The sequence below is a fragment of the Chelonia mydas genome, chromosome 1, assembly GCF_015237465.2.
Source record: "Chelonia mydas isolate rCheMyd1 chromosome 1, rCheMyd1.pri.v2, whole genome shotgun sequence".
NCBI lineage: Eukaryota > Metazoa > Chordata > Testudines > Cheloniidae > Chelonia > Chelonia mydas.
Window position 1 is genome coordinate 229,024,695 of NC_057849.1, and position 15,058 is coordinate 229,039,752.

General features: G+C 39.5%; 1 protein-coding gene across 5 annotated transcripts in view; it reads right to left on the bottom strand.

Annotated features, from left to right (window-relative positions):
- RASSF8 (Ras association domain family member 8) overlaps positions 1-15,058 on the bottom strand; it is a 122,375-nt gene that overhangs the window by 64,898 nt on the left and 42,419 nt on the right. The window lies entirely within an intron of this gene.

Consider the following 15,058-nt stretch of genomic DNA (forward strand, 5'->3'; position numbering starts at 1 on the left):
AGGGTCACAGGGGGAAGCTTCTGTATCACAAAACCATATCAACAAAAGGGTGGGGATCTGAATTGCTATGGAGAAGGAACTATATCCTCTTACTGATGTGGAGATGGTTGTTCCAGGTTAGGAACGAGGCACATTGTTAGAGCAAGATAGGGAAGCTCAACCTGCTGCTGCCTTTGCTGGACCTAGTCTGTGGATGTATTCATATTCCAAGGTAGCCAATCCAGCACCTAACAAGATTACAAAATTAACTTAAAATCTCTAAATAGGTTGTGTTATACTTGCTGCACACCAATGATTGAAGGATCATCAACATTACATGGATAACCTATGTGTTTTAATTCCATTTTTAATCGGCCCAGCCATTTCTAATGTGCCCATTACCATGGCATTTGAAATCTTAAATGCAAAGTATCTAAAAATTCCTGTTTATGTTATTACTCTTTCTAGTTCATCATTTTGGTTAGAACAGCTTAATGTATCTATACAGTGAACAAATATTTAATAATGGACTCTTCAGTCTAGCAGAGAAAGGTATAATACACTCCAGTGGCTCAAGGTTGAAACTAGACAAATTCATACTGGAAACAAGGCAGACATTTTAGCAGTGAGCGTAATTAACCATTGGAACAACTTACCAAGGGTTGTGGTGGAGTCTCCATCACAGACAACTTTTAAACCAAGATTGGATGTTTTTTTTTTTAAAAAGATACGGTGTAAGAATTTTAGGGAAGTTCTATGGCCTGCATTATACAGGAGGAGGTTAGATTATATGATCACAGTGGTCCCTTTTGGCCGTGGAATTTATGAATGTCCAGAGCTTCCAAATCAGGAACTTTAACATTTACTGGAATGAGTGGAGTGACAGGTTTTTAATTCACATCTCTGTATTAGGCAGGGGAGACATGACATCTTACTTTCTAGTCACTACTAATATTTCGATGCAACTGTCTTAGGAAGGAAAGAAACTGGACCACAATTGGCATTTCCAAGTCCAGTACTCATTACAGTTAGTCTTCCACAAAGGATGTTTATACAGGCTTCTCCATCCTCTATTTCAGCATACTTAAAACATGTTGAACACTGGAAAGACCATGTCAGACGTAGCGAAAGGAAGAGTTAGAGCAAAATCTACTTGATGTAAAAGACTGCCATTGCTGTTACAATTTTATACAAATTTTTTTTTTTTGGGGGGGGGGGGGTATGTGTGAAAGGCACCTGCTTCCATTGGGTCAAATAGCAGTGGACTTACATTAAGGTAATACAGCTCTAATTATTGTTGAGACCAGAGGGGAAAACTCTTTGGTAAATATGGATTAGAAAATAAACTTTAAATAAATAAAAATCCCACATTTAACTGATTAGTCTTTGTTTCGAGTTCATTCCATTTAAAATTTATTTATATTTGTTAGGTTGTTTAAACAAGCATTCTAAAAGAACCACACAAATAAACCAAGGCGACAATAGTATAAATTAGGGAGCTCAGCATAGATAGAAACTTCATTTTCCTATATTTGTATTCTTGTTCCTGCAAATGAAGAGATCTTCTCGGTGTTTCTAAAAGGTGTATCCTTTGGGTAGTTAAGCTCTGAATCTCTAAAACCCATCATTGTAAGTTTGCCAGAGTTAAAAAGATACACATGTGTCAAAAACACACTGTTACAGCGCATCCATAAACTGCCTGAGCTCAGCCCTAGGTACTGATCCCCCTCACACTTCCCATCCCCAGGTTGCTTTGGAATAACTTGAACATGGGCTGCATAGAGACCATTGTTTTTGTCTACCTATGTTGCTGCAGATGTATATTCATGGTCCAAACCCTGAGATAATCCTCCATGACACCAGTTGGAGAATGTGCAAAGCAGTCTCTCCTCATGACATTCTAGGAAGATATGGGATAGTCATCTTTCATCATGCAGTGTTGCCGGCTGCTGGTGTCATATCACTATGTACATCTATGGCAGAATAAGATAAAGCAATACATAGCTTGTATTGCAATGGCATTGAAGAAATATGCATAAACTATCATAACTGGTTTTTGTAGGTTTTTTTTTTTTTTTTTTTTTTTTAAAAGGAGCTAGATTTCATTAACTCCACTTTTCAGATAGAGAAATGGAGGTACAGTAAGGTTAAGTGACTTGCACAAGGTTATCCAGTAAATAAGTGGCAGAGGTTAGGACAGACTTTGGGCCTCCTCATTCCAAGATCCCCTGGTCTAACCACTGACATTTGTGTCTTATCAAAAGGAATGTCTAAATTGGTTTAATTTTATTTAACTGAAGTAAGATCTCTTTAAAAAAAGCCAGTGACAAACTAAAATATGTTCCTTTAACTATAGAATGAGAAAATATTATCTACATAGATTTGCAATTCCATAACTTCATCCAAAAAGATCTCAAAGCACTTTTTGTGAACACTCATATCACCCATATGATGATCTCTTTAAAAACACCCACTAACCCACTCAAGAGTAAATAAATACAGTACCCTGGAACGGATTCTCCTTTTACTTACACTGGTAGCTACATCATTGTAAAAACTGGTGCATATGGGAACAAACCATGCCTTTTTCTTTGTCACTACACGAATACCCTAGTCAGCATGTGAGTAGCTGTAATGTGAGAACAGCAGTAGTGTAAATGCACAGATTGTGTTTACAATACACAGACTCCAATAACGCCATGAGTTCCCTCAAATGTAACTGACATTTAATTCTTAAAGAAATGATTCTCCACTTTTGAGACATTGCCAGACAACAGTAATTTCCACTTTCACCTAATGACAATTTGTAGTCATGCCAAGAAATCTGTCATATTAAAAAAAAAATCTTAAACTGTCATCTGGGAAGTGGGGGACATTCATTTCTGTTCAACAGATTTTATCTATCTTGTGCCACTTCTCACAAAAAAGAAAAGAAAAAATACACGTGTGAAATGGCACAGTTATTCCCTTGCAGGTCTGGATGGCCTGAAAGGCTAAACTGGGGTGAATTTTTCTTCAGTACAGCCACTAAGTTTTAATGTTTATATACTCAAATGACAGTGGCAGGGCAATGGCTAAACTGCCAGTGTTTTTAAATTAATATATTAATTTTAAAAAGTCTACTTATTTCATTTTATTAAATCGTGGTCCCTTCTGACCTTAATATCTATGAATCTATGATGCAGTCAACTGCCCATTTACTATGTGTTAGCATGAACTTGGCCACGCACTTCACCTCAGAGACCATAGCAAGACTAACAAAAAACAATCGAGAAATGTATAGTTTTTGCAAAATCTACAGATTTGTTGGATAAAATTGAAAATGGTTATTTTAGTTCACAGATAACCAAGAAACAGAAAAGTTGAACAGTAGATTAAATAGCTTAAAAATTCCAGTTTCATGGGTAATGTGAAAGTCCAGATCTGCCTACATTTCTCTCTGACCCAGTCAATTCAGAACACCAGGGGGTTCTCATCTCAACAAAGCAAAATGATTCTCAGAGACAGGGCCATCCCTATAGCGGTGTGGGGCAAATGTGACATATTCGTCTCTTCCGGGATTGACCGTACCAGCCAATCACACCGGCCCGCGGGGCCTCGAGCGGTTGTCCCAATTCACCCTACCCAAGGGATGACTCTGCCCAGAGATCAAATTTGGCAGGCCTGGCTGCATCTGCATTAAGACCTGCTTTATGGTGCTTCGTTTCCAGCCTCCCTTCCTGTAATATAGGCAGATACGTAGTTCATAATAAGAAAGCACATAAGTAAATACAATTCCAAGTATTAACAGGAAGAGGCAAGACAGACATGGATTGTGCCATTTCCAAAGAGCTGCATTCACTTCTTTTTTCCTTCCCATTATGATGGAACTCTCACATGCAGTTCAGGACTTTGCCTTTGTAGTTATGTACTAGATCATCAAAACTTTTTCTTAATTGTTCACATAAAAGTAAAAATGTTTCATATAGTTCTCCACCATCAGACACTTACTTCCAGTATCAAAAACTGAACGCACTCTTTGAAAGACTGCAGCTCCGGCACACAGTGGTAGAGGCAACAAAGGGGAGATAAACAGCACACTTTTTTCTATTCCCTCCTGCTTGCATTTTTTTATTCACAAATAATACTGCTTAGATATTAAACATGGTTTAGTGCAAGATCATATAAAGGTTAAAGAAAATGGCTACAATGAAAGAGCACATGCAGTGACACTTGAACAGAACATGGGCACGATATGACACACTCAGCCTGGGATAGCTTCTGATTACCACCACTTTTGCTTCCTTGATGTATACTGGATGGAGAGGGAAATAGATAGGGCCCTACCAAATTCATGAACCATGAAATTTGGTCTTATGTACTTTTACCCTATACTATAGGATAGAACTATACAAAAGTATACAGTTTTTCTCAAACTGGGGGTCCTCCAAGAAGGGGTTGTAAACCTATTGTAGAGGGGTCATGGTGATTGCCACGTTTACTTCTGTGCTGTCAGATTTACAGCCTATTTCTAAGGTTCTACTTAAATCGTGGAGAAAAATCACAGATTTTTTGCGGGTTGGTCAAGGCCTTAACAACAGATTTCACGGATGTGCTCATACCATGCCACCCTTACCTCTGCGCTGCCTTCAGAGCTGGGGGCACAGCCAGCAGCTGCTGCTCTCTGGCTGCCCACCACGTCTCGATATGAGGATAGTTCAAGTCTCCATTTTATACCAGGAGCTAAACGAAATCAATTAGCGTTTCTTCTGATGCAGACACATGACTATTAGGAACTGATCAATCTATTACCAAAGGATACATCACACAACAACATATTTTTCCAGGTGTACTAAGGTTGAACAGGTCAAGGTCAAAGGGTTCTACATTCAATTACCAATACTCTAGGCTCTTCTTTCGTTATTTCTGATCAAGTTTTCCCAAAAGACCCAGGTATAGTATGTTGACTGCAACAGGATGGCCAATCAATAATTACAACTTTTTTTCTAAGAAAGTCAGAGAAATAATTGTATGCACTATTTTTTTAAACCAGGTTATTACATCATTTCGTCTGATGTTTAATTTTTCTTTTTTCCCCATTATTCAGCTAAAATTTAAATAATTGCATAGACAACGGGCAAAACTGACAGCTGATATACCCCTATTTCCACCGGCCGAGGACCGGGCCTAATGTTCCCATAGATTAGTCCCCACTCTTTCCTAGAGCACATTTATATGCATGGCATTCAAAGCCTAAAAATCGATATAGTTGATAAAAACATTACTTGTATCTATAAGCGAAAAGGTAAAACGAGAAGAAAAGCACTGGGAAGTGTTCTCTGGTACAACAACAAAGCCATGATTCTTTTAAAGCTGTCTATTCATTGAAAAGTGAAACATTAAGACCATTGAAGATATTTACTGAGTCATTAAATAAGACTATTTTACACATAAGTATGAAAGAGTAGCAGCAGTTAAAGAAAAAAGAAATCCTTTCTTGCTTACATCTGGAAACTTCTTCAGAGAAATATCTAACCTGGTATATTAGGACACATCTTCCAAATTAGAGAGACAAGGTGGGTGAGGTAATATCTTTTACTGGACCACCTTCTGCTGGTGAGAGAACTAGGCTTTCAAGATTATACAGAGCTCTTCTTCAGGTCTGGGTAAGCTCAAAAGCCTGTCTCTCTCACCAGCAGAAGTTGGTCCAATAAAAGAAGATATCACTTCACCCACCTGGTCTCTAATATCCTGGGACCAACATGGCTAAAACACTCCACTCATCTTCCAGATGGCAGTCTCTCTTTGTGCCATTTGTTCTGCCAAATAGTCAGCTCCTGTAAAATGAACTGCAAATGCCTCTAATTGCAAGCACACATAAGGTAATTAAAGGTGAAAGTACTAAAATATGCAGCTGCTATTTATATTGTGGCTACAAAAATAGGGTCCCAAATTGCACCTGCAGAGAGGGAGGCTGGGCCTCAAATCTTTTGAAAACGTGCAACATAATTTTCTTTAACAAAAAGGTTATCCCTTGTTAGAGATGGGGTCTTTCCCAATCCTTCACCAGCGCCATGCCAATTACCTTCCTCATCCCCCCCCCCCTTTTTTTTTAAAAACATGGCAGGTTTTAAGGGGTTTGCTATAAAGATTTACCATTTCCTAATTCTGTTTCTATACAAGTGAATGAGTGTTTCCAAAGTGCATAATTTGCTTTTAATACAATTTTCTAACCTCACATTAAATTTTGTTTGGAGGTTTAATTTTCTATTTCATTCATTACAAAGCCAAGCACCACCAAAAGAAACACACTTGGATTAGCAACGAGTCATTGAAAGAGGTAAATGAAAGCCAGCTGTAAAATTATTCAAAGAAAATTTTTCAAGTTGCATAGCCTTAAGAACCGCCAAGTCAAACATCCAATGGTTACAGGGCCGGCCCACAACATATTGGCATCTGAGGCAGGGAGCTCAAATGACGCCCCCATGCCCCTTCGCTTGGGCCAAAACTTTGAAAGGTCTCAGTTCTGCCTTCTTCCTGTTCTACTCCTCTCATGGTACTGCTCTGCTACCTACCTCAATAAAGGAGAACTAACAACTTAAAATGCCTTGTTCAAAAATGTTAAGTAACACTTTACATTTGCTGTTCAGGCATTTGAAAGTTACTTGTCTTGTCTACATAGTAAACAGTCTGCATGGTGTCAAGTATTATGGGGTAGCAGTGTTAGTCTGTATCCACAAAAACAACAAGGAGTCCGGTGGCACCTTAAAGACAAATGGATTTATTTGAGCATAAGCTTTTGTGGGGTTTTTACCGACTCCTTGTTGTTTTTGTAGTAAACACTGGCATTTTTATCTGTTTGAATAATCAAAGTGGTGCTTTCCATGCCTTCTTGGTTGCAAAGATTTGAACTGCTTCCTGAAGGTCCACAGTCTGGGCCAGCTCATGCTCTATTGAGATGGTTGCAAGGCCAACCAGCCTCTCCTGTGTCATTGTGGAGTGTAGATGTGGTTTTATTAACTTCAGCTTGGAGAAGCTGCGTTCTCCACTGGAAACTGTTACTGGAAGTGTTAGAAGTATGCGCAGAGCAACAAAAGCATTTAGAAAGAGCGTGGTCTTCTTATTTATGCACATAAATTCCAGAACAGCCTTTGGCGTTGATCCTGCTGAAATGTATCTTGAAAGGGCTTTCAGTTCATCACCTAAATCACTCGCATCAATATCGCGCATATCATCATGTGTCAACACTGTCTCTAGTGCCCTGCATCGCTGGTGTAGGTCTTCTTCAGGTATAGTGAGGAGTTTTGGAATATCATACAACATCGCAAATATACTGCTGCATGAAACGTTGAGCTGCATGAAACGTTCAACTGACTGTATTGCACAATCTAGCACCTGGTTAAAGAATTCAACTTTGAATTGTTGTTTGGGGTCTCTTATGGGATTATCCCATGCCTCGTAATCAAAATGTCATCTTCTTCAATGACTCTTGTATTCTTGAATGGGTGGGAAAATAGCTGCAGTGTGAAGTTCCTCTGCCAACTTCTGTGCACTCTTCAGAACGTTTTGAAATCCCTCATCTGACTGGTAAGACTGTAGGTCTGTCTTTGCTTTGTCCAGTTGTTCCATTGCTCCAGATATATCAAAGTCAACACCTTGGAGTCTTTTGCTTACAACATTTCAAACAGTGTGGCATGCTACAACACTAAGCCACACAAAAATTTGAAGTTATGTATGTGTCTGGTGATTCCTTTTCCCTCTGCCACTGTTCTCCCATGAACAGTTCCTGTCATAGCATTATCCTCCATAATGGCAACTATGTATGGCATCATCTATCTTCCCAATTTGGTGTTTGATAGGCTTTATCAAACACCACTCAACTGTCCGATCATGTGGCACTCAGTGGTTTCAGTGTCAGAGAGGATGTTCCCAGATGTTGCTTCAAAATTTGCTATCAATGAGTTGATGCAGAGAAAGATACATAGATGCTTTAAGTGTAATTCAAAAATTCAGCAGCTTCACTAGAAGCTGATGCTGCATCACTGACCACCAAGTTCAGTGGATGAGAACTGCATGGGACAAAAAAAGCTCGAGGGTTTAACTCTCGGATCCGTGTCTGCACTCCTCTGTTCTTTCCTCTCATGTTGGCACCATTATCATAGTCCTGACCTCTCATGTCAGCTATTGCAATTCCCATATCTTCCAGCTTTTTAAGAAGCACATTTGTCCTACCAGCTCTTGTAGTATCACCAATGTCAATAAATTCCAGAAAATGCTGACAGTCACCATTGCAGGGACATTTTCACTAGGTTCGGTTATTGTTACAAAAATGCACCATTAAAGTCATTTGTTCCAAAGTGATCTGGGTAACTACAGGCCTGTTAGTTTGACATCTGTAGTATGCAAGGTCTTGGAAAAAATTTTGAAGGAGAAAGTAGTTAAGGACATTGAGGTCAATGGTAAATGGGACAAAATACAGCATGGTTTCACAAAAGATAGATCGTGCCAAACCAACCTAATCTCCTTCTTTGAGGAAGTAACAGATTTTTTAGACAAAGGAAACGCAGTGGATCTAATTTACCTAGATTTCAGTAAGGCGTTTGATACCCTGCCACACGGGGAATTATTAGTTAAATTGGAAAAGATGGGGATCAATATGAAAATTGAAAGGTGGATAAGGAATTGGTTAACAGGGAGACTACAGCAGGTCCTACTGAAAGGTGAACTGTCAGGCTGGAGGAAGGTTACCAGTGGAGTTCCTCAGGGATCAGTTTGGGGACCAAATCTTATTTAATCTTGTTATTACTGACCTCAACACAAAAAGTGGGAGTGTAATAATAAAAAGTTTGCGGAGGATACAAAGCTGGGAGGTATTGCCAATTTAGAGAAGGACCGGGAAATCATACAGGAAGATTTGGATGACCTTGTAAACTGGAGTAATAGTAATAGGATGAAATTTAATAGTGAGAAGTGTAAGGTTATGCATTTTAGGGATTAATAACAAGAATTTTAGTTGTAAGCTGGGGACGCATCAATTAGAAGTAATGGAGAAGGACCTTGGAGTATTGGTTGATCATAGGATTACTATGAGCCGCCAATGTGATATGGCCGTGAAAAAAGCTAATGGGGTCTTGGAATGCATCAGGTGAGGTATTTCCAGTAGAGAAACAGCCTAACTAAAAGAAGGCTGAGAGGAGATATGATTGTTCTCTATAAATATATCAGAGGGATAAATACCGGAGAGGGAAAGGAATTATTTAAGCTCAGTACCAATGTGGACACAAGAACAAATGAATATAAACTGGTCATTGGGAAGTTTAGACTTGAAATTAGATGAAGGTTTCTAACCTTCAGAGGAGTGAAGTTTTGGAATAGCCTTCCAAGGGAAGCAGTGGGGGCAAAAGACCTATCTGGCTTTAAGATTAAACTCGATAAGTTTATGGAGGAGATGGTATGATGGGATAACATGATTTTGGTAATTAATTGATCTTTAAATATTCATGGTAATAGGCCCGATGGCCTATGATGGGATGGGATCTGAGTTACTACAGAAAATTCTTTCCTGGGTATCTGGCTGGTGAATCTTGCCCATACGCTCAGGGTTTAGCTGATCGCCATATCTGGGGTCGGGAAGGAATTTTCCTCCAGGGCAGATTGGAAGAGGAGGAATCTCTGTAGTATGGGGCACAGGTCACTTGTTGGAGGATTCTCTGCTCCTTGAAGTCTTTAAACCATGATCTGAGGACTTCAATAGCTTAGACATAGGTGAGAGGTTTTTCACAGGAGTGGGTGGGTGAGATTCTGTGGCCTGCGTTGTGCAGGAGGTCAGACTAGATGATCATAATGGTCCCTTCTGACCTTAGTATCTATGAATCTAGGGCTGATGTCAGGTGTGTAGTCCAGAATAACAGAGTAATATCTTGCTGACTTCAGATCTGCCACAATCTTCTGTTTGACTTCTGTTGCCAGTAACTGTATGATCTCATTTTGAATTGTTTTTCCAAGGTAGTGGTGTGTGTACATTTCTTGGGTGGTGAGTCTACTTAGATGCTCCTGGAGTACAGCATCAAACTCAGCCATTAGCTCCACAATTTTAAGGATGTTTCCATTGTTTGGCACATACAGCTGATCTGAAGTGCCATGCAGTGCTAGGTTTTGGGTAGCAAGCATTCTCACAATGGCAATGAGCCTTTTCAGAACATTTTGCCAGTAAAGAGACTCTGATGCAATCTTCTCTTGATGATGATCATCTGTGGTGGCCTTTAACCTTAGTCTCATCTCAAGCTCTTTCCACCTACGGAATGCTCTCTGGTGATTTGCTGCCTTCTCATGGCATGCCAGATTTCTTGCCAGATTTTTCCAGCCCTTTGTTCCTGTAGAACCCAATGTGGATGGAACATTAGACTGGAAGAGTCTGCAACAAAAACAGTATGCATCATTCTAGGTTTTTGAGTACATAAGCCATGGTCTCTCCACTTTGTCACCATTGGGGATTTCACGCCAGTAATGTGTTGGATGGAAACTTCTATTTTCATTGTCTTTGAGGAACATGAAGTTTTTCACTTGCTGTGGCCCATGCAGTACAAGGAAGTCCCTCAGGCTACTGCTGAAGTCCTGGATCATCTAGATTTAAGGAACTGAACTCAGCAGCAGTGGTTTCTTGCGCCTCCACCACACTCTTCTCTGGTCTAAACTTTTCTTCAGGAATGTGCATGGTTACATCCATTTGAGATGGAGATATGGATGCTGCAGTAGCTGCCAGGTCACCTGTACTCTGACTAACTCGAAGATCAGGCATCTTCTCACCACTCACATCCTCACTGGGGCCGGAAGGCTCACCATGAACATGTGTGTCCATGTATCTTAGGAGAGCTCCTTCCTCCTTAGATAGAAAAGCTTCCTTTGCTTTCTTTTTTTCTGAATGCTGCCCCAGAGGGGCGTTTTCTTCTTTCACTGATGACTGCTGTTCTGTGCCAGCTATAGTGGCTCTCAACACTCAACTGAAGGGGACAAATAAGCAGGCCGGTAGCAGGACCTGAGTGAGAGAAGATATCAGCGTCTTAAGGGCCTAACTGGCTCCTACTACTTCAGCTGAATGCCTGTTCTCTCTCCTCAAGTGGGTTCAGGGAAGCAGCAGGAAACAGGAAGCTCCCCGAGAAGCTGGTATTAATCAGTCCAGGCTCCTGGAGGTGCTAGAGAGGTACATAAGAGGCTGCCCCTCCTCTCTCCCTGCAGCTCCTGCTGCTTTCTGTTCTTCCCTCTCACCTTTTCTCCTGCCAGCCTGTTATGTCTCTTGTGTCCTCCTTCCTCCAGCACAGCACTCCACCATCCCTGTGCATCTAGAGCAGAGAGAATACATATGCACCAGCAGCAGACACAATTTTCTATACTCTGGGTCCTAGTGGCGCCCCCGCCCCCGCACAGTCTGGCACCTGAGGCGGCTGCCTCAGTTCGCCTCATGGTAAGGCCAGCCCTGAATGGTTGAAACAGCTGAGGTCAGCAAAGGCTGCCAAAATATGCATATTAAATAGCTGCTCTGGTTCAAGATTCTACCTCTACTGTCCCCCAAATTTTTAACTCTAACTAGAAGCATTTGTTGTCATAACTCAAATTCATCCTGAAGATGACAAAATGGATTTTCCTGCTATATGAAGGTGCAGAGGAATCATTCGTGATTTCATTAGGAACACAGAACATAGGAATGGAAGTGACCTCTTGGGTCATTGAATCCAATCACCTGATCTCACAGGAAACCCCATCACATAATCCTCTATTGATAAACTCCTCAAGATCAATCTTAAAACTAGTTAGGGTGTTTGTCCCGACTACCCTTACTGTGAGGCTGTTCCAGAATCTCACTCCTCCAGTTAGACCTACCTTCTACTAGTTTCCATCCTCAACTTATTCATGTCCAGTTTATTCTTGTGCCAACGTTTCCCTTTAGATAACCCCCCTTCTAAAAAAATTAACAAAAGAGGTAACAATGTTGGACAAATTCACACCTAGTGTAAACAATTACACCATCATGTCCGAATTTGACCTACAAGATCAAATTATTGTACTATTACAATTTTTAAAATAATTTCTCAGATTAAATACATCACTGTATTCTGAAGGAAAATGAAATTCAAGGTTAAGTTTCTAAAAGGATTTGTTCAGTGGCGGACTGACTTCTCAACCCCCCTTTTCTCCCATGAAGCATTTGATGTAGGCAGGAAAAAAAACCTCTAAAGCATTGTCTACGTGGGAAATTTTTTTTTTTTTTTTTTTTTTTTTTTTACCAACTATAGAATCATAGAAATGTAGAGGTGGAAGGGACTTCAAGAGGCCATCTAGTCCATCCCGCTGCGCTGAGGCAGGACCAAGTATGCCTACACCATCTCTGACTGGTGTTCATCTCATCTGTTCTTTAAAACCTTCAATGATGGGGATTCCGCACTAGTCTAGTACTTAGCTATCCTTGTAGTTAGAAAGTTAGGAGTATAGTAGACACCTACTGAGATGTTGCCTCTTTTTTTCCCCACCTTTTATCTTCATCCACAGACTTTCTACTGGTCTACCTCCCATCCCCTTCTAGACCTCAGAATGAGTGAATGAATACTTTACTGATGTCTAGTGCAACACCTCCTCCCTTTTTTTTGGTCTGTCCTTCATGAACAAGCTGTACCCCTCTGTATCAATATTGCAGTCATGAGATTTATCTCACCAAGACACCAATTAAATCAATTTAGCTTATGTATGAAGACATCCAGAGTTCTTCCTGTATATTTCCCAATACTCCTTGCATTTTTGCACTAATATCTAAGATGCTGAGCAGCTTCCCCCACTGTATTCCCTCTTGCTGCTCCAGTGACCTTATTGTAATTGTAGTGGTCTAACCTCCTGTGTGGACACTCTTATTCCAATAGAAGAGGGGCTTTTTTGGTTTTGATTAAACCCCTTACCAAACAAGAAACACTAGCTTTTTTTGGTTTCAGAGTAGCAGCCATGTTAGTCTGTATTCGCAAAAAGAAAAGGAGTACTTGTGGCACCTTAGAGACTAACAAATTTATTTGAGCATAAGCTTTCAGGAGCTACAGCTCGTACTCCTTTTCTTTTGGCTTTTTTTGGTTTAGCTTATGTAACATGGGAAGGGGTTTAACTAAAACCAAAAGAAGCCACTCATATACGGAATAAGAGTATCCACAGACAGGGTTAGACTGGAATAAACTATCCATTTAAATGAATGAATGAATGAAAATTAAAAAAAAAAAAAATCACACCTTGACCTAACTATTTTGGTATAAGCTACGTTTATTAATAGCAACTTAGCCATTTGTTGGTGTGCCAAAACCAAAATATATTACAATAAAACTTAATTGAATCCAGAGTTTTAAAATATTAAAACACATAATTACAAATTAAAAAAGAACAAATCTATTAAACCATATATCTATATATCACCATTCTACTTGCCTTTTCTTTAATTTAGCAGCTGACCATGCAACAGGGCAACCAATCAGATCACAGATACACTGCCAGTTCCTAATAAATGTTCAATTTTCTGAGAGATCGTAGAAAAAGGTATTTGGAACAAAAATTACCAGAAAGCCATTTTGACCTCAAGGGCAACACAAATTACAATATAGTAAGTAATGAGGTAGGTCTTCCACCTGCCCAGAGCCGCCTGGACAGAGAGGGTTACACTTCTCAATGGCACTATCTTGGCTTTCTAAGTAAGCTGACTGCACAGATCGAAAATAGAGAACTGTAAAAGTCCTCCTTAGCTTGTTGTTGGACATATTGTCTAAATATCTGGCATACCCATGAGTCTTTAACAAGCGGGAGCCGAGGCAAAATGTCTGGAATGCAAACTGACATATCTAGTTGCTTATTAACATCTTCTAATCGCAACTTGATTAGAGATTTCACATTTTTAAATTTAAATCTGCTCATTTCCAATTCTTAGAGGCCTAGAGAATGCAACAAATTTTGAATATTCTCTAACAATAAATACTAAAATAAGTTCTTGTATAGTCAAGTCTCAAAATACTAAACATGGATTTTATAAACCAAGGACAATAGGAATATCCCAAGTATTATCTGTGCCTGTGTAAACTCGATACGCAAAGCTAAAATTGATCTTAAATTTGTTTTTCTACAGACTCTCCCCCATCAGCACTAAACAATATAATTTTACCTTACTGAACATTTACATTAAAAACAAGTCTTTTAGAAAGTAGCTTGGATTCCTACAAGACTTTCAGGAATAAATAGTTAAGTAATAATGACTTCTGGTTAGACATTTCCTGGTAGTTAATGGATTTCTGGAGGAGCTGAGACTCAGTTGGCAACCAGCTGCCAGGAAATGCTCAACCTGGAAGAAATTGCTATTATAAATTTTGACATTTATTTAGAAGTAAAAGCTATTTACCTTTTTATGGTGCTGCAAAACTTGAAATATGTTGCCATGGACACAGGATTCTGTTTACAGTACTGGTCTTTTCCTAGCACTTAAAAGGCAGTTGTAACCAATAGGAACGCAGCACGTCACTCAGCATTCCCTTAGGTTTACAATTAAGCAGTAATACCCAACAGGGTGAGTATTATAGTCTAATAATGGCACACCTAACTGGATGGCAGTAGGCCATTCAACGATGTCTATCACTTAGGTATTATTACATCAAAATTCACAACTTGTATTATCTCAAGTTACATATTAGGACTTAACCCTAGGTGCTGTGAAACACTTCTGTCTACTACCAAAATCAAAGGCAATTGGCGACACCTGATATCCACCAGAATCAGGCTTAAATCTCTAGGAAAATAATTCTATCCAAGGAAAAAAAAAATCCTAAATATAAAAGATGACATTAACTTAAGCACAAGGTTAAATTTGAAGAAAAGTCAGAAATAGCAAAAGTTTCCATGATAAGCATCTGACAACATATCTTTAACTTATTTTTCTCAATGTGCCAATTTTTGTGCGTGGAAAGAATACCCGCTGATACAATACCCTGAAACAGAAAGTATCCCTTACCTCTTACAGGAGGATGGGCATGATCCGATAAATCTTTTCCCATCTCAAACTCCTGGTCCTAAAAAATGACTGGTATGTAAA